The following is a 19,544-nucleotide window of genomic DNA, read 5'->3' as shown; positions in this document are numbered from 1 at the left end:
GTATACCTTCGAACTTAATTAAAGACGAATTAATAAAACTAGGTCTAAATCCTCTATCAGACATATCATACCTAAGAATAGGAGCAACCAATCCTGCTTTCAGTCACATTCTAAGCTTCCGACGACAAATTTTCATTTCACCTCTGCCAGACAACTTTGTATTACCTGAATCTTTTTTTGTCGAGTTAGAACAAACATCATACCGCATATTTATAGCCCAAAACGATACATGTTTCAAATGCAAATTAACTGGACACCAGGCAGCTAATTGTCCAAATATTTCATCTCATAGCCATCCTTACAATGATAATGCAGTGCAAACAGAGATGAAACAAACTTTACCAATAAATCATACTCAACAAGATAATCCGCAAAATACTCCCACAATTTCAAATACCATTCCCTCCACACCTACCATGTCTTCTCAAACCACATCGCAAACAGAAGCCATCCCGCATTTATCAATAAACACAACCCAACAACCACCACTACAAAATACATCCATACATTTAACCACGTCTTCAGTCAACACTACAATCGCAACACCTACATCGTCTGAGTCATCCTATAATATCCAAAAACAAAAATCAATCTCACCCGAAGCAAGTCAAAACTTACCTCTAAACAAAAATACACAGATGAATACTCACGAACCCCAGATAACTTCGGATAAAACAACAGGAAAAAGAACCTTAGAAGATGCAACATCGCCACCCGCCGAAGACGAATTCGAAAAACCTAAACTTCAATTAATGAAAAAAACCAAAACTGACGACAAAAACTTAACAGATGAGATAACAAATCTTAAAACGTTTTTAGAACCAGTTCGAGAATATCTAGAAAAAAGCGAAACACAATTGTTAAACTTTGATCAAGTAGTGGATTTATTCGAAAATATACAAGGAGCAAAAGACATAATCAGCATAACAAAATTATACTCAGATGACTCTCAGGCACTTATAAAGTTTCTAACAGAATTACATCCATATTATACCGACAAAAGAATGAAAAACAAAAGCACCAGATTAAGGAAAAAACTTGGCAAATACATTGGTTTAAAAACTTCATTCTCGGGAGAAGACTCCGACTCGTCTATAAGCTCTTCTAAAGAATAATTAAATTCACTTCTCTACTTCAATGGAACTTAAATGGGTTCTATACCCATTTCGAAAAACTTAAACATATTATCTCTGAAACCCACCCATCTATTATCTGCCTACAGGAAACAAATTTCAAAAATTCAAGCCACGTATATAACTTTCGTAATTATTCATGTTTCTACAAAAACAGATTAAACCAAAATATTGCCAGTGGAGGAGTAGCAATTTACGTAGATGAAAAATTCATGAGCACACAGTTAACAGTGACTTCAAATAATATTGAATTAATAGCTATCTCAATAAATATACCTCAAAAGATTTATATATGTAATATGTATATCCCACCAAATCAATCCATATCCCAAGAAGATTTAATAGCTATTATGGAACAAATTCCTTCACCTAGAATTATCGTCGGAGATCTTAACGGCCACAATCCGATGTGGGGCTCCATAAAACTCAACTCGAAAGGTCGTATTACAGAAGACATAATAACATCCCAAAATCTGAATCTACTTAACGACGGAAGACCAACCAGATTCAACATCCAAAATGGCACAACATCGGCAATTGATATTTCTCTGTGTGACCCAATTTTGTCCACCACATTAACATGGGACGTACTACCCTATTTATACGGTAGTGACCACTACCCCATTATAATTTCTTTAACACATCAGAGCACAATAAATATTGAGTCATCTATCATAAAGTGGAATATTAAAAACGCTGATTGGACTAACTTTACCAAACAAATTGAACAGGACATTAACCAAACCAACTTCACATCATCAAACGACATAGACAAATTTTTAAGTACATTTTTACAAATGATCACTAATGCCGCCATGACATATGTAGGAAAAACAAAAATATTAAAGAAACATAAGCCTCTTCCATGGTGGACACCTGAATGCAGCCAAGCTACGAGAGAGTATAAGAAAGCTTTCAATAAACTAAAGCGTCACAAAACAGACGAAAACACAACGGAATACAAAAAACGACGAGCTGAGGCAAGATACATTCTAAAAAAGAATAGAAAAGAATCCTGGAAAAAATTCATCTCATCTCTAAATACCTCTTCAACAATAAGTACAGTTTGGAGAAACTTAAGAAAAATCTCTGGTAAAAGCCAACCATATAAAATTCCTTTTCTAGCAAAAAATAACAAAATAATTAGAGATAGAAAAGAAATCGTAGATATGTTAGCAGACCAATACGAGTTAAATTCCAGTGATGAAAATTATACTGACGATTTCAAAATGCATAAAAACAACGTAGAAAAAAACATACTGGGATTTGACGAACATGAGATTCACAACCTTAACGTTCCTTTTTCCTTAATAGAACTTGCCGAAGCCTTAAACTCTTCGAAAGATGCAAGCCCGGGACCAGACGGTATTCCCCTAGCATTTCTACTACATCTTCCAGACAATGGGAACAATTTATTATTAGACCTTTATAATTCAATCTGGAGTAACCAGGTTTTCCCTTCAACCTGGTCCGAAGCAATAATACTACCTCTTCTCAAACTTGATAAATCCCGGACATCACCAGAATCATATCGACCAATATCTTTAACCAATATTATATGTAAAGTGCTAGAGAAAATGATAAATAAAAGACTGAGATGGTATTTAGAACAACAAAAACTTCTTATCCCACAGCAAAGCGGATTTAGGCAAAATCTATCCACTGTAGACAACTTAATAGACTTAGAGTCAGGCATACATGAAGCATTTGCAAATAAGCAAGATTGTATCGCAGTCTTCTTTGATATTAATAAAGCTTACGATACTGTGTGGCGATTCAATATCATAACGAAATTGCATAATTGGAATATCAGAGGAAATATGTTAAAATTTATATCAAATTTTCTTCAATCTCGCAGCTTCATAGTTCGATCAGACAACGTTAACTCAGATAAAAAAGTTCAAAAGAACGGAGTACCACAAGGATCAGTTATAAGCTCAACCCTTTTCCTAATAGCCATAAACGATATACTTCAACAATGCTCACCAATTGTCAAAGGAAGACTATACGCTGATGACTTAGTTTTATTTGCCAAAGGAAAAAACTCTACATCTATACAAAAACATTTACAACAAACAATCAATCAGTTAGAAACATGGTCTAGGTCTATCGGATTACAATTCTCACCGACAAAAACTAAATGTATTCTATTCACAAGAAAACGTAACACTCGAACTCCGCATCTGAAGCTATATAACCAAACCCTTAGTTTCACAAATAATGTCCGATTTTTAGGTATGGTTTTCGATCAAAAGTTATCATGGAAAAAACATACAGAAGAACTTAAAAAATCATGCCAAGCAGGATTAAATGTTATGAAAACTATTTCCAGCAAAAACTGGGGAGCAGATCAAAATACACTATTACACGTATATAAATCTTTAGTCAGATCCAAACTCGACTATAGTACGATAGTTTATTCATCAAGCAAAATGTCAGTATTGAAAACCTTAGAAACTGTTCAAAACGCGGCTCTACGAATAGCTACAGGTGCGTTTCGAACGACACCAGTTGAAAGTTTACAATGCTTAACAGGAGAACCACCCCTAAGTTTACGATGCAAATATCTTTCTCTCTCATATGCTTCTAAAATAGCCAGTAATAAAGAACACCCTACTTATACCAATACATTCACAGATCGATTTCAAGGCACTTTCTCTGCAACAAGATTAGATCCACCATTTTACGAAAGAATTAGGAGAAACCTTCATGACCTACATCTTCAATTTCCTGAAATTATCCCAACAAATTTCCCAACTTCTCCACCCTGGTTAATACCAATTCCCAAAATTAATACTAACCTTAGTATATACAAAAAAAGTGAGACCATAACAGACCTAATCAAACAATCATTCTTAAAAGAAATGGAAACCTTTAAAAATCACTACAAGATATACACTGACGCATCCAAATCATCAGACGGTGTTGGTGCAGCCATCCTCACACCCAATACATCATTAAAATTTAAATTCAAGCCTATTACGTCGTCATTCACTGCAGAGTTGTATGCAATATTACAAGCACTGATCCACATAAAAGAGTCGAAACAATCCCCGTCTCTCATAATAACCGATTCACTCAGCTCACTTAACATTATCAAACGTCTTTACACCAATAATCCAATTGCCTTACATATCCAATCAGAAATAGCGATCCTAAATAAAAATAAGATCACTGTCGACTTTATGTTTGTCCCATCACACTCAGGTATACAAGGAAATGAGGAAGTAGATCTACTAGCCCGTTCAGCATCCCTCAGCCAGGACTCCATCCTTATTAACGAGGTTTCTTCCGATGACCTGAAGTCAGAAATAAAATATAAAGTGTTTAGTGCGTGGCAAAATAAATGGAGTGCGTCGCAAAATAAACTCAAGGAAATCAAACAATCAGTGAAACCGTGGCCGCAAATAATAGCGAACAGACCCGACCAAGTGAAAATAACACGTTTACGGCTGGGACACAGCAACCTAACACACAAACATCTCTTTACGCGAACTGTGCCGCCTATGTGTGAAAACTGTGAAACAACACTCTCCGTGAAACATATATTAACTGAGTGCAAAACATATGAAACAATAAGAAAGAAGTATACCATCCCAATGAATATAAAGGAAGCCTTAGGAGTAAACATGAATGTTAAAAACACAATAAATTATCTTAAAGACTCTGGACTGTATCACCTATTGTAATTTTTATTAACTTTACTTTTGTTATATTTTTTAGATCGCTAATAACCCCTGTGGTTACAGCGTAAATAAATAAAAAAAAAAAAAAAAAAAAAAAAAAAAGACGAAATTAAAGCCTTTTCATCAAAGAACTCTTGTTATTAAATTTTAGTTTTAAGCTTTTAAAGGCAGCATACAGATCTGCAGCAGTGGCAGCAGGAAAAAAATAATATAATTGCTGAATAACTCGGTTAGTCTGGCTTTCAATCGGGTTAATAAGCTCTTTGTATATGCGTGACAAATAAATAATACTGCATATTTAGAAATGAAGGGAAGCATAAAACTATCAGCTTATGGAAAAAGGTAATAATTTAGAAAGTAATTTTTTATTTTAAAGTTTTATTTTTAAGTTTTTATATTTTATGTAAAATATTGTACCTAATTGCCAATTTTTATTTGCATACAAGGTAAAATATCGTGAGTCCGAGGGTCACCTGAGCAACCTCTTGCACTGTTCCCGGTAAGAACCCATCAATCAGTAAAACAACGCCATCGGCGTAGGCTTATATATACATAACTTGTTCGTACGGTTGCTGAAGAAGGCCATCGACCACCAGGCACCATAGCAGGGGATATATAACTTCTCCCTGAGGACAACTAAGAGATGCCTACACTCGAATACAACAACCGCTCCGGTACGCTGTTATCTGCCTCTGAGAAAGCATGGCCCAGATACACTTGGCCCAGCTGCAGCCAATCCTATGATTTTCAGCAGCATCACATATGAAATTCAAAATAGCACACCTAAAGGTGCCCATCTATCTATCTAATAAGCCTAAACATCCTTGGATATTTACATTTGATAGGTACATTTGATCCTTGCTCAGGACTTTTCTGTCTATAATAGGTATGGGGCAATCCACAGGCTCAAATTGGACCGGCGGTAGTTTATCACAGCCAACAAGTTTTTTCCAAATTGGTCCACTGAAAGATTTTGGCCCTGTGGTAACTCCATCCAGGTGGTGAAAAATATGGCGGAACGGTAGCTCATTGAAGTGCAGCAGACAAATAGCCCACTGCACTGGTCTTCCAACATGCAACTCAATCTGATGAATGACACCTTTTTTCCAACCTGTATTAATCACCGTTCCATCACTCCCAATCACATCAAGTTCTTCAAGGGAAATCCCTTGTTTAGCCAAATAGGCAACTATAGAAGAAGCTATGTCTTCGGATAGTCCTGAAGAGGGAGAAACATGGCCAATATATTTTGATCCAGGTTCCTGAATGAGGGAATAGTGGTCTTCTTTCTCAGTTTTTCGAAAGCGCTTTGAATTAATTTCTTTTATTACTATGGTTTCATCTTTTCTCCCATCAAAGTACAATCCATGTAATGCTTCCTTAATCGATTGACACTGCAAAAAATTTCTGGTTTGAGTTTTTCCTCTGAGTATTTTATTTTTGTTAATAACTTGGGAAGTGTCTGTGTCATTAATGATACCAAAATCTTGTAGGACAGATGACGCGATCGCGGCCGTGGCTCGATCAGAGACTCCGAAACGATCACTAGCTAGAGATGTTGTTTTGAGATTGATCCCCATCTTCCATGGTTTTTTATTTTTGACAACTTGGTGCCGCACTGGAGGGTCGTATAAGTCAAGGTCATCATCACTATCAGAATCTTTTTTCACCTTTATAAACTGTACGTTTTCGTCAGATTCCTTAATTATTCCTCTCGACGTACTTGGCTGGGGCTCTATGTTCTTGGCTTTTCTGTCAAGCCGTTTCGCTAATTTGCGTGTTTCCTGCAAGTCCAACGATCCAATCTTTCCCAAACCATACCTTCTATGTAGATAAATAAATCGTAATTCAATAGCTGGAATTTTGTTGGCTTTCTCACAATGACAGTTTATTGAAATCGTGCACTTGCACTCACTCAACTTAGTTTTTTTACAAGTGCAGTTCACGACAATTGGACATTTACACGCAGCCATATTAAAAAGCAAGGCAGAATCACGTTTGAACTCGTCAATCTTTTTTTTGAAATCGGGTTTGTTTATGTCACGATGGTAAGATTTTCTGATTTTGTAGTACTTATCATGGTACTTATTAATAAGTTGCACTATTCTTTCTTTGGTCACCGAAGGAATAGAAGCTTTTGAATACAAATTCATTATCTTTGTAGCAACCGTATTAGCTACTTCACTAAAGCTCACTTTTTTGTTGTTAGTGTAGAGTGACATCTCATACCTTACTTGGAAGCAGCACAATAAGACATCTTCGTAATTGGGGAGTTTATTAGTTGGAAAATCTCGAGGATTACCAAGAATCGGCAATTCAAAATCCTTTCTTGTAGTGACTTTTTTACACGACATTTTTTACCAAAATTCACTAACACGATGAACAGAACAAAATGTTGAAAACGAACTTGAAACAGTTTACAAATATGACTTAGGTAATCAATAGGTAGTAGGTAACTGAGGAAGGAAGGTTAGACGTGATAGAGAAACACTCGGGTGAAGAGTGGGGAGTGTTGGGAAGAACCGGTTTCCCCCAACAGATCATATGATCTAGAGTAACCTCCGTAACAACCGCGTAAAGTAAATGCGCCCGGGCGGAAACCGGTTTTACATGATTTTTTACATTCGATGATTACTTTAGAATACGACCATATGAACTGTTCAAACCGCAGCTTCGGTGGGAGATTGAAATAAGCGGTACTTATTGTTACTAGTTTTGTTCAAAATTAGGCAAAAAGTTGTAAAAATACTATGGTTTACACGATTTGCGCGGTCAGTTAATGTTGAAAAACTACTGATTTCAATTTTTTTTTAGGTTTCTCATACGCTATATTCAACATTAGGACCTATTGAGTTTTGATAATAGTGAATTTAGTTATTAAAAAAAAAGTCAAAGACGAGCAAATTTTCGCAACTTTTCAAAAGTTTGAATGGAATGCGCGAACGGAAGATATTTTTTTATTTAGAATTTTTTTTCAGAAATTTATTCAGATGGGTAATTAACAACTTTTGTGAGGTATTGCGAATCAAATGAAAAAAAAATTGTTTTTTCAGCCCACCCTAATGGACATATCTGATTAGCGAAAAAGAGTAAGGAACAGCGACCATTGAAAAGGTAAAAGCTGTGGAAGAAAACTAATGAAGTAGGTATTTAGTCATTATTTAAACAGAAAAGACTTCAAAAGAGGAACTAAAATTCAAACTTAACTTTTCAATACTCTTAAATTGATATGTTATATATACTATTTCTGCGACTCTAATGGCACTTCTTGTTAGAACTTTTTGACCGCAAATGGTCTAAAAACGAAAATTTTACATTTGTTTTCATCTTGCTAAGGCACGTCGAATGATATATCACTTATTCTATTTCGGTGACTATAAAACAGTACTTACGGTTCCAACTCTAAAACTGGAAGTCCTATGTCAAATTTCTCATCGTTAATACCATCTTTGAGTTATAAGCTTTCATTCGACACCTCATTTATCATTTTAAAACAGTACTTCTGGTCGTATTTCTAAATCCGGAAATCCTAAGTCAAATTTCTCACCTTTAGTACCCTCCATATATTATAAGCTTTTATTTGACACCTCATTTGTCGTTGTACCTGGTATAATGACAGGGGAGTTATATTTTCGGTCGGACGGACAGACAGACAGAGAGCCTAGGTCAAATTTATCACCTTTGGTACCATCCTTGGATTATAAGCTTTAACTTGACACCTCATTTGTCATTTTACCTAGTATAATGAAGGAGGAGTTATGTTCGCGGTCGGACGGAGAGACAGACAGCCTACGTTAAATTTCTCACCTTTAGTAACATCCTTGGATTATAAGCTTTCATTTGACACCTCATTTGTCGTTCTACCTGGTATAATGACGGAGGAGTTATATTCGCGGTCGGACGGACAGATGGACAGACAGCCTATGTCAAATTTCTCACCTTTAGTACCATCCTTGGATTATAAGCTTTCATTAATTTGACACTTCATTTTTCATTTTACGTGGTATAATGACGGAGGAGTTATATTAGCGGTCGGACGGACAGACGGACAGACAGCCTAGGTGAAATTTATCACCTTTAGTACCATCCTTGGATTATGAACTTTCATTTGACACCTTATTTGCCATTCTACCTAGTATAATGACGGAGGAGTTATATTCGCGGTCGGACGAACAGACAGACAGCCTACGTCAAATTTCTCACCTTTAGTACCATCCTTGGATTATAAGCTTTCATTTGATACCTCATTTGTCGTTCTACCTGGTGTAATAACCGAGGAGTTATATTCGCGGTCGGACGGACAGATGGACAGACAGCCTATGTCAAATTTCTCACCTTTAGTACCATCCTTGGATTATAAGCTTTCATTAATTTGACACTTCATTTTTCATTCTACGTGGTATAATGACGGAGGAGATATATTCGCGGTCGGACGGACAGACTGACACAGAACCTAGGTCAAATTTATCACCTTTAGTACCATCCTTGGATCATGAACTTTCATTTGACACCTCATTTGTCATTCTACCTAGTATAATGACGGAGGAGTTATAATCGCGGTAGGACGGACAGACAGACAGCCTACGTTAAATTTCTCACCTTTAGTACCATCCTTGGATTATAAGCTTTCATTTCACACCTCATTTGTCATTCTACCTGGTATAATGACGGAGGAGTTGTGTTCACAGACAGACAGACAGACAGACAGACGGACGTGGATAATTCAAAGTTTTCACATGTTTTCAAAATTGGGTGAAAACATGATTCCTTTATACTGTTCCCATTTAAAAAAAATCATAGATTACGTCATGACTCCTAGATGGATGACGCCACTGGTATGATATAAAGTGACTGGCTTACGAAATAACGAATTTGTTCCTGTCATTTGCACCATAGTGTATGTATAATTGAGGTGCTCAGAACAACCGTGGCCTAACCCCAAAAACGAAATTTTGAGATAAATGCAATATTTTCATTCGTATTCCTAATATGCTTATGGGATGGCGGTACAAATTATGTAGCACTATTTAGCCCAATATAATAGAGGTACGTTGTGTAGACCCTTGTTAATCCGAAGATTTAATGTTGCTGCTTTTATTGATATACATTAATCTAAAAATGCTCAATTTGTGGCTTAGGCCACTGTTGCTCTGAGCGCCTCAATTTATATTACAACCAAACTGCCAATATTAAGTAGATGACTAAAATTAACAGGGGGAGTCTCCATATATAGAGGAGTGAGGGAAGGATGCATTCTGTCCCCGGTGTTGTTTACGATAAATCAGAATATATCTTTGAGCAAGCCCTGGGAGAACTACAGGATGGTATATTAATTAACGAAGTGCGTCTAAACAACATTAAATATGCCGACAAGGGCGGAGTTTCTGCAGCTAGTCTAGATGGTTTGCAAAGAATAATGTCGGGCATATGAGATATAAGTAGAGCACACGGACTTCATCTCAATACCAAAAAACAAAGTGCATGGTAGTCAGTAAGTGCGAAATAAAATAACACTTTTTTTAATACTTGAGTTTCAATAAGTTTAGCGCTAAATTTCTCTTCCTATTAAACATTGTTAGTTGCTACGAGAGAAAATAGAATAAAAATTTAATATAATCTCAAGTTACACAATTCTATTATGTAATATTTCAAAGGGAGAAATATTTTACTACAGCTTTTATTATCCATCATCCTACTTGTTAGACAACAAAAGTCATCGCCGTAAGAAGATTAAGCCGTAACCAGTTGGATTCTTGAATCGATGCCATTTTAGTCCTTGTTATACGTAACTCGAGCATAAAGAGGAGATTCAACGGGATGTGTCATCAGGTGTGAAGCGACCAGCAGGATATCCTGTCCGCCCGAATTATATAAAAGGGATCAATGCGGCAAAGCTAACAGCTGACTATGTATATATGTTGAAACTGACCCTGTGAAGTAGTCGAATAAATTTAAGTGGAAAATATATATGTCATTTATATTATTTTCATATCTTTATAAGCTTTGTTATTTGCTCTTCAAAAATAGATCACCTAATACACGAAGCTTAACGTTTAAAAGTTTTTTTTTAACCGCTTTTCTTTACTTCAATAGTTTGCATCAAATTTTTAGACGTTAATTTGAGTGACTTTTCTTCAATGCAAATAAATGAAAATTTGCAGACATAATATATGCATTCGCGAGAACAATACACGAGTAGTCAATAAATAAAATATGTTTATTAATTGTTTAAATAAAAAAAAAACGATTTTAATGGAAAATGCTTAAATTCTCTTGTTTTTTACAATGTAGAAACTAGAAACTTTTACGGATTGTAGTTATTGATATGAACTATACATAATTTCACTTTTTACGTTAATTGTTTACGTCATGTTTCATAAATAAACAATAAAGTTTCAAATTTTGAACCCTCATAATATTTATTTATATATAAATCGGCGTTTATTCGTGTCAAATTTCAATACGATACGAAACAAAACTTCAACCAATACTCGAATTCAAAAAACTCGTGTTATTATCGTAGTCTTAGAAAAACCACCGGTAGAGACATTTTGTGCTACATTTAACATTAGAATTCGTTGTGTCGTATTAATTAATTAAATGCTTTTCTTAAGTTCAATCGTTTTAGTCAAATCTTTGGACGTTAGTTTGACTGCCTTTTCTTCAATGCAAATGACTAAAATTTGGAGACATATGCATTCGCGAGAACAATACACGAATAGTCAATATAAAAAAATATGTTTATTAATTGTTTAAATAAAAAAAAAACGATTTTAATGGAAAATGCTTAAATTCTCTTGTTTTTTACAATGAAGAAACTTGAAACTTTTACAGATTGTAGCTAATTATATGAACTATACATACTTTCACTTTTTACGTTAATTGTTTACGTTATGCTTCATAAATTAAAAATAAAGTTTCAAAATTTTTTGCCGATTCCGACTACTTTTCAAGTTTATACATCTTATGTTTTATACATATTTTAATAAACATGACGATATATTTTAATGTTTGAAAAGTGTAAGACTAAAAAGCAAAAAAATAAAAAAATACGAAAATTTTTTTTTAAGAAACGCTTTTTTTTAGTTACGAGTGATTAAAATTAAACTTATAAAAAAAATCAACGAAAAAGCAAAAAAATAAAAAAAATTTAAAAATTTAACACATTCGTTAAAGAAAAGCTTGTAGCGAAAACCGTTTATTCGATGAAGACGCGCCACGCTTTTCTTTGACAAAAGTGTTAGATTTTTATTTTTTTTTTATTTTTTGCTTTTTAGATGATTTTTTTATAATATGTTTAATTTTAGTCACTGGTAACTAAAGAAAAACGTTTCTTAAAAATTTTCTTTTCATATTTTTTTATTTATTACTGCATTTTATTTAACAATCTGTACCGTTAGGAACAATCAGTTTGTTAAGTTATGACAAGTAGTGTTACGGGTTAAAAGTCGCTAAGTAACTAGGAACGATCTTTATTATGGTAGGGGAGCCCAAGCGGGGATTTTTGCCGTTACTCGAGCGCGTCAGATTTGCATATCGTGAGAAACCTGGTACCCTGCAGATGCACCTTTACCACATATTGGTTCTTAACCCAGGGGAGTTCGTTAAGGGGGGCCGGAAAAAAAATATATATGCTTAAAAAAACTCGAAATTGTCAGATTAAGATAAGGTAAGTTAAGTACAGTGCCGGCAAAAAAAATCTTTACATTGTAAAATAAATCACCAAATTTGAAGACAATTTGCATGCGTTCTGTCTGCGCCTGAAGGGGAGGGTAGGGGAGGGGGGACAGCGTACTTGCGACGGCAATTATCTGTAGTTTACGGACCACTTGGCTTATTTAGGGTACTCTGCGCGTTTTCACTGTAAACAGTTGGATTTGTGCGCGTAGTCAGTGTTAAACTTCGTCTCATTTACCGCGTAAAGTTTGATATCGTCAAATTCTAAATTGACCTGACAAATATGGGTCGAAAGAAACTCACAAAAGAGGAGAAGGTTCATGCTTTAACATTACTGGAGAAAGGAGACTCTGTAATTACCATAGCACGTGATATTGCTACATCAAGAGGGGTTATTTATCAACTGAAACGTTCGGCTACAACGTTTCAGTTGATGAATAGCCTCTCTTGAAGCACCAATATCACGTGCTACGGTAATTACAGAGTCTCCTTTTTCCAGTAATGTTAAAGTATGAATCTTCTCCTCTTTTGTGAGTTTCTTTCGACCCATATTTGTCAGTTTAATTTAGAATTTGACGATCTCAAACTTTACGCGGTAAATGAGACGAAGTTTAACACTGACTACGCGCAAAAATCAAACTGTTTACAGTGCAAACGCGCAGAATACCCTAAATAAGCCAAGCGGTCCGTAAACTACAGATAATTGCCGTCCCAAGTACGCTATCCCCCTCCCCTACCCTCCCCACAAGCGCAGACAGAACGCATGCAAATTGTCTTAAAACTTGGTGATTTATTTGACAATGTAAAGATTTTTTTTGCCGGTACTGTACATGCAAAAGAGTGTATATTTAAAAAATCTGACGATTTGAGCCCGGCGTAAGGAAATGGGTGAGTCCCAAAGTTTCACAAGAAAAAAGCGAATATTTCGCGAAATGAATGACAGATCGAAAAACTAAAAAATACGTGCTCAATATTTTTTAAAAATCTATCGAATGATACCAAACACGACTTCCCACGGAGAGGGGTGGGGGGTAAATTTAATATTTTAAATACGAATCCCGCGATATTTCGCGAAATGAACATCAGTTCGAAAAACTGTAAAATACACTTATTCAATATTTTTGAAAAATCTGTCTAATGGAACCAAACAAGACCCCCATGGATGTGAGGTGGGGGTTACTTTAAAACCTTAAATAGGAACCCCCATTTTTTATTGGAGATTTGGATTCCTTACGTAAAAATAAGTAACTTTTATTCCAAACATTTTTTCGAATTATGGATAGATGTCGCTATAATCGGAAAAAACGGTTATTGGAGATGGAAAATTAAATTAAAAAATGTCAAGCGTACACTAAAATGGAAAAGTTTACTTAAATTTTTTTGGTTTTAGGACCTACTCTTTACAACCCAATAGGTCCCCATAATGCTAGAGTGACTGCACATTTAGCATACTTTGCTCCCCTACCATTATCATATTGTCATAATTTTTGCTTTACTCTCACAACTACTTGTCTAAACAAGCCACTTTTAAGTCCGAAACCATACACATAGGAAATCAGGCATGAAGTGGGCTTTAGGTATAAATTGCTACCTGTCTAGTGTCATCTTTTGTCTTTACCTCTCTAGTGTTATCTTTTGTTCACTTTTGATTTATACTTCATGAGGACAGGTGTTGCCCTATGAAACTGTCTGAGGATTTTTAACCTTTAACTACCCGCGCATCAAGTTATAATATAAGTACACGCGTGGCGTATTTTATACGCCACTTAAAAACAGCGGTTTTTTTTCATATTTTTTTTTTTTTTTTAAATACACAATTGTTTGTTATAAACCTTATTCAGCATCAGCGAATGCTTAGAGTTCTTTCTCAGAAGTCAATTGGGATTTCTAACTGGAATATCCCTTGAAAAAGAAAATTACTAATAAAAATTTTTTGAATTATGATTTTTTACATGAGAAAAAGTATTGTTTATAAAGAAAAATGTATTTTGTGTCATAATAACTAAAAAAACAATTAAACGATGTACTACATTACTACAATCGTGACATATTTTGTACACCACCGTAAACAACTAATAATTACGTCTTTCTCAGAACGCCGATTCTAACGAAACTAAAACCAATTGTAAAGCACATTCCAGTGATAGGTTAGATAGATAAACAAGGTCAAATATTAAATTTTCAAATATATTTACAATAGAATTTTTATATCTGTGAATTAATAAAAATAATTTACATCCAGAGAATTAATAAAGAAATTTCGATTTTATGAAGTTATCTTGCTTGACAAGGATTTAAAATTCCTAGATATTTAGGTCTTCATGGGCTTCTCTCTTTTGGCCACACGCTATTTGTAAAGCCATTTTTCTTTTCCCCCTGTTTATTACATGTTGTGGGTTTTTTTTTGAGACAATCTTTCCCAGTGTAACCCAATACTCTGGGTATTGTGAACGAAGGGAGTAAAAGGTAAAATTGAGGTAGAAGTAGAAGAGGGAAGTTATTGAAGATATTAATTAAGAAAGGCTTAGCTCAGAAAACTAACTCAAAAGGCAGAGAGACACTAAATCTCAAGTGGGGAGTTCGGGCTAGCTTTATTACACTTTAGTCCAGAAAGCCACTGCCCATCCGCTAGGAAAAATATTCTAATTCAGATTTTTTGCACAATCTTACTCAGAAAGGACTCCTTTTAACAAATTTGCATGTTGCCAGGATCAAAAGGTGGTCAAAAATTTTTTAAACGTTTTTTTTTGTTTTTTTCCTAAACTTATTTTTTTTGCATGGAAAAAAGTTTTTTAGGTTTTTTGGATCATTCCAAATAGAAAAGGTCTTTAGTGACTTTTCTCTAAAAATGATAGTTTTTGACATATAAGCGATTAAAAATTTAAAAATTGCGAAATCGGCCATTTTTAACCCTCAAAAACTATGTGAAAAACTGAAAATTTGAATGTTTCCAAGGTGGGTAGATACATCTATTGATGAAATCCTGAAGAGTTTTTTGCAATGCAATATTCAAAACTCCTATTTTTTTTAATTGCTAATCAAGCGTGCTCGACACTATTTTCCACCGACAGTATGGTGCAAATGAAAGGAATAAATTCGTTATTTCGTAAACCGGTGACTTTAAGGAAAAGTCCCGAAACAGGTCGATTTTTATTTTTAAGTTATGATATTGTGGCATATATGGTATACTAGTGACGTCATCCGTCTGGGCGTGATGACGTAATCGATGATTTTTTTAAATGAGAATAGGGATCGTTTGGTAGCTCATTTGAAAGGTTCTTCATGTCTCTATTCAGTAATGTAAACATTTACATAATTATTTATACAGGGTGTCCTTCTACTTCTTTTTTTGTCAAATAATTTAATTTAATAAAATTTTTTTGGACACCCTGTATAAATAATTATGTAAATGTTTTTATTACTGAATAGAGAATTGAAGAACCTTTCAAATGAGCTAGGACACGACCCCTATTCTCATTTAAAAAAAATCATCAATTACGTCATCACGTCCAGATGGATGACGTCACTAGTATATCATATATGCCACAATATCATAACTTAAAAATAAGAATCGACCTGTTTCGGGATTCCTCCTTAAAGTCGCCGGTTTACGAAATAACGAATTTATTCCTTTTATTTGCACCATACTGTCCGTGGAAAATAGTGTCGCGCACGCTTGATTAGCAATTAAAAAACAAAGAAGTTTTGAATATTGTATTGCAAAAAACTCTTAGGGATTTCATCAATCGATGTTTAAAGAATATCTGCCTACCTTGGCAACATTCAAATTTTCAGTTTTTCACATAGTTTTTGAGGACTAAAAATGGCCGATTTCGCAATTTTTCAATTTTTATTCGCTTATATGTCAAAAACTATCATTTTTAGAGAAAAGTCACTAAAGACCTTTTCTGTTTGGACTGATCCAAAAAACCTAAAAAAACTTTTTTCCATGCAAAAAAATAATTTTAGGAAAAAAACAAAAAAAAAACGTTTAAAAAATTTTTGACCACCTTTTGGTCCTGGCAACATGCAAATTTGTTAAAAGGAGTCCTTTTTGAGTAAGATTGTGCAAAAAATACGAATTAGAATATTTTCCCTAGCGGATGCGCAGTGGCTTTCTGGACTACTTAATATTGGTTTTGAAATATGAAAACAAAGATATTGGATGATGATATGATATACACAAAGAAGAAAATGAGACCTTTTTTTTATACAAAACTCAATGCGACTAGATGAGATACTGGAAATAAAAGAGTACGAACTGTACTATAAGTGAGGAAGAAGAAGATGGGCGCCAACTCGGGCTATCTTGGCCTAGAATTTGAAAAGCTAATTTTACTTTACCTTTAGCGAAGAAACCTACCTTTTGGGCCTAGAATTTGAAAAGCTCGAGATTTTTGTAACGAACAACAAGAAATCAAATAAATAAATGACGGAGACAATTTCCTGAAACACCACAAAATTCAATATTTACCTTGTAATGCTATGTTATGTACTCTAAGTAAGAACTGAAATAAAAAGCAAAAATACTATTGACAAAAATATATTTATAATAAATATACTAAAGAACATCTAAATAGCTGTTACCTATATGTATCAGCAGACAGTATTACAAACAATAGTGGTGTAGAGATAGATAAGGCCAAAAGACCGCAAACAAATAAAAAAATCACCACTATTGTGCCAAGTAAACAAATATTAGTAAGATTCACTAATCAAGTCCGGGAGAATAGCCAAAAGTGTTAACTTAAATGTTAGTACCTAAATAATGATCCTGGGACTGAAAAGTGCCCAATTAGCTAACGTTCCAGATCTACGTATGTGCTCGTAGTTTGTAAGAACCCTTTTAACTTTAAAAATTACTCTTATTGACAACCCTTTTTTACCGTTATTTCTCTTCTCTATTATATTTTAAAAACTTGATTTATTCTCAACTATTATTAGCCATTATGTATTTAATATTTATTTGAAATCCTATTTTATTAAAAGAAACAAAAACTAGCACCCCCCTCTTAATTATAAAAAAAACTAGTCAAAAATGTACCTGATTATGTGCACACAAAAAGTTTACAGGCTACTATATTATAGTTATGAATGAGAAGCAACTTGACTTTACTTTAACAACAACAAAAATAAACTAAAAGCTTATCTTATCTTCCAAACTGTTATTCCCACGAAGACAGGTCTATTTAGGGTGAAATCCTCTTAGCACTACAACATCTAAAGTGTCTGGAAGGCTGTTTGAAACGAAGCCAAGTTACTGGTGTCATGTTGATTTGAACTGAGTGGTTGTCAGTCCAAGCATTTAAAGAAGCATGCGCTTTCACATGCATCTGCGCGATAAAACTTCGAAACCGTTACCGTTGGTCTCTTTTTATTCAATCATCAAAAAAACTGATAAGTAAATGGACAAAAAATGATTTTAAAATGGAAGTTTACATAAAAACTATATGAAATTCTCCTGTTCCTCGCAAACGAGATCCCAAAGTTACGATATAAATTATGAATTTAGGCTGTTTTCAATAAGAAATAATAATCTACCCTTACCTAGAATCTGTGTGCAGCTTACGGTTGTTAATAATTGGTCGCCATTACGGTGTGGTTTTAATACTTAAATTGGTATATCTTTGGTTACTGTTGATTTAAACGTTGGATTTTTGGATAACTAGTATTTATGATGTTTTTATTCCATTTAAATAGCGAATATTTGATGGATTCTAGATCTTCGCCGCTTAAAAAAGAGAAATTTTGCTGCACACTATACGCACTTTATGAGTTTCTGACCAATACTGCCGGTATTTCGCTCGATAACGGAAATCAATCGCGGCGAAACAAGCCCTCTGATGGTAAAAATACTTTCTAAATTGATCGCCGGCGGCACGAAACAAAATTTCTGGAGAGATAGTACTTGTTAATTTTATTTATTAATTTTAATTTAATTAATCGAAAATCATTGTAATCAATTTCAAATGATCCGTAGCATAACTGCTACACCAGGGCCGATAAATACATAGAGAAACCATTAAGTGCCCGTTGAGACAATAAAGAAAAACAGAAAGTTGTTTTTTTTTCGTACGACATTGTCCACGTTGTGGAACATCGACAAGTATAAGGTAGGACCCGACTAATTTTTATCTTGCAAATAAAACGTTGATTTTATCAGTCAAAGCAGCCACCTTACAAAACTGCGATCCACATACAGACACAGTAGTCAGATATTTTGTTTTTGTAAATAGTAACATATTACATAGTTTTCATAATTACAATATTAGTGTACGCTAAAAAATATATTCGTTGAAGCAAGCATAAACAATATTTTGCTTTTTATGTCTTTCTTTTAATGTGTTTCTTTTAATAGGTAATTTTTATTTCAATATGTTTGGATATAGAAGGTGCATATAGTGTTTGTCTTGACATAATGGAAAGAATGATTAGAAATTTTCACATACCAGCTGCATTAGCGAAAATCATACTCAACTTTTACTTTGCAGAAAAATGTATCTGAGGTCTAATAATAATAAACTATTAGGTCATCGATATAATAACCTAGGACTTCCACAGGCGTCAGTTTTAAGCCCTCTATTATTTAAGCTGTATACAGCTGACTTGCACAATATTTCAATAGTAAATAACAGCTTTAATATAATACAATGAGCTGATGATTTTCTGATATACTCATCTTGCAAATCATACGAAAAGTGCAAACACATTTTAGGAAAAATTGACGACTTCTCTAATAGCTGGTTCAAAGAAAATTGATTTGAAATAGCGCCAAGCAAATCTAGTATATGTATTTTTACAAGACATAATCTCCCAAAAATAGACAAGATAACAGTAAACAGTAGTGAGTATAATTTCTGTGCTTCAATTAAATATTTAGGGATGATCCTTGACCGTAAATTAACTTGGAAGATACCGAATTCATGTTAAACAGATTATGCAACAAGGGATTAAATTTCCTTAAAGTAATTTCTAAAACTTGGTGGTGAGCCGATGTAGAAACGGCATTGCTTTTTTATCGATCGTACATAAGATCAATCATCGATTA

This window comes from Diabrotica virgifera, chromosome 1 (assembly GCF_917563875.1).
Source record: "Diabrotica virgifera virgifera chromosome 1, PGI_DIABVI_V3a".
NCBI classification, from domain to species: domain Eukaryota; kingdom Metazoa; phylum Arthropoda; class Insecta; order Coleoptera; family Chrysomelidae; genus Diabrotica; species Diabrotica virgifera.
Note: the sequence above shows the minus strand (reverse complement) of the source record.